The sequence below is a fragment of the Atta colombica genome, unplaced genomic scaffold, assembly GCF_001594045.1.
Source record: "Atta colombica isolate Treedump-2 unplaced genomic scaffold, Acol1.0 scaffold76, whole genome shotgun sequence".
NCBI classification, from domain to species: Eukaryota; Metazoa; Arthropoda; class Insecta; order Hymenoptera; family Formicidae; genus Atta; species Atta colombica.
This window is the reverse complement of record NW_017259568.1, coordinates 288,963-291,194: the sequence shown is the minus strand read 5'-3', so window position 1 is coordinate 291,194 and position 2,232 is coordinate 288,963. Positions and strand designations below refer to the sequence as shown.

Below are 2,232 nucleotides of genomic sequence, written 5' to 3'. Positions count from 1 at the left end.
TATTATCTACATCTATAATTATTAATTATTATCAATAATGAGTAATATTTATTTTAAAAAGTTTATTGTATTGTATAAATATATTTCAATATAAAAAATAATATTAAGTAATTACTTTTAGATAAAAAATGCCAAATTGTTGTATCCGAATGCTCTAACCTCGTCAAAAACAGTCCTTATTGCATTACTAACAACTTTATTAATAACTTTGCTAACAACTTTATTAAATTCCGTCCATACTGCATTACGTCACATTGATTGCATTTCAAAATTTATTGCTGACGCTGAAAAACAATAAGCTTATTCTTTTTTTAGTTGAATTTTTTGTACGATTCTTCTTTTTTCATAAAATGCGAAAAGAAGAAGAAAGATGAATCGAGATGCGAGAAATGCGAAAAGTTTAATTAAAAACAATAAGGCTTAAATCATCTACATCTCATCTACATCTAGTCGCACAACCCGTGTCGCATGAAGCCGGTTTTAGTTGCAAGCTAATCGCAAGTTTGTTGCCAATATGAAGCATTGATTTCAAAATACAAGCTTCAGATTGACTATTGCAACAAACTTGCGATCGGCTTGCAACTAATGTAGAATTGGTTTGAAATGTCGCAGAAGTGTCACATATAATCGCATGATTATCGTAATCATAAGAGTTCTTGTACGGAATTGAGCCAACTTCTGCGACTGCGACAGACGTGTCGCATAAGCTCAGTCAATTACAGCACAGCAAATTGACGCTCAGAATTTGTTGTCGAATTACGTATAAACAACCATGACTATTGTAGACGCTCATTTAGCGACACTTGCGGCATGCGACAAATTTTCCTGCGATGCTACTATTCGCGACATGCGACACAACCTGTGCTATTGTAGCCGAGGCTTTGTAGTTCATGTGTGTACTATACATTTTTAATAGTGAATTTTAGGACACAGTCAATGGATATTGCATACATTGCAATAATATGTATGTACAACCGATTACAGAAAAGTTGCAACACTTTTTTTTCGATGGATTTCGAAATACAACTTGCTCATCGAGCGATTGATTCTTATTTAGTGATTCTTATTTCACAAATAAGAACCAATCGTTTGATGAATAGGTTGCATTCTGAAATCCATCGAAAAAAGTGTTGCAACCTTTCTGTGACCGGCTGTACATTAAACTTATATATTACTCAATTTTTTAAGAAATAAACATACTTCAATCATTATTTCTGTGAAACTACTATAAATTCCGAATATGACGTATTTCAATTCTAATTTTCCTCCCGTTCGTGCTGAGTGAGCAAGATTCCGTATTGATGCTGCCATGTGAGGGCATAAGTCACATGCACCAATCATGCAGAATCCTGAATCTCTCTTCTCTAGGGACTCTGCAATCACTGACAAGATAATAGACAAATTGAATATTTCTGATTTATTTATGTCTATATAATTTGGAAATTGTTGGGGAAATTTGGGAAAAATTAAATTTAAACATTTGAAAAATAATATTTTTCTTGTAATTAACAAATTTTATTATGCGTCAAGCAGCGATTTAATATGTTTTATGAATGGAATCGATTAGAAATCATTTGGAGAAGACGTCTTCATTATTATTTTCATTTGGAAAAAGTCACTATTTAGTAATTCAATAGATTTACACATTACGAAACCGAACAAAATCCAGGTGTGATATGAGTATAGTAAGTATAGTACAATGAATATAGTAAACCTAAAATCATCAAAAATTAACCAATTAAGCCCGGATCTTATGCGTAGTAAGAAATTATGTGTAGTAAGAAATTAACTTAATCATAAACTTAATTATATTCGACTTCAATTTTCTTCACTTTCAACTGTGATTGGTCAATTTTTTTATAGCTTAAGGCTTTCTACATTTATTGTATCATTCGAGTGAAATTTGAACGCAGTCTAACATTGGAGTATTCGAATTTCGGAGTAATAAATTTTGAACATAAAAATATACAATGAAGAAGAAAATTTGTTAGTACGTGTAGGATTTTCTTAATTTGTAAATATTATTATTATTTGACTTCTATTATTTACACTTTAAGAAGAAAAATTTTAATATTTATTCTTTATTTTTGTTCTCTTTCAAAGACGGACAGACAGATTTATATACATACATGTTAAGAGATACATAAAAGATACTAAATACTATACTATCTTTAAAAAGAATCTCAAGAATATATAATCGCCATTCTTTCGTTTATGATGAAGTCTGTTATA

At 30.4% G+C, this 2,232-nt stretch overlaps 1 protein-coding gene across 1 annotated transcript in view; it reads left to right on the top strand.

Annotated features, from left to right (window-relative positions):
- The window catches only part of LOC108692527, an 8,552-nt gene that overhangs the window by 268 nt on the left and 6,052 nt on the right, over window positions 1–2,232 (top strand). The window lies entirely within an intron of this gene.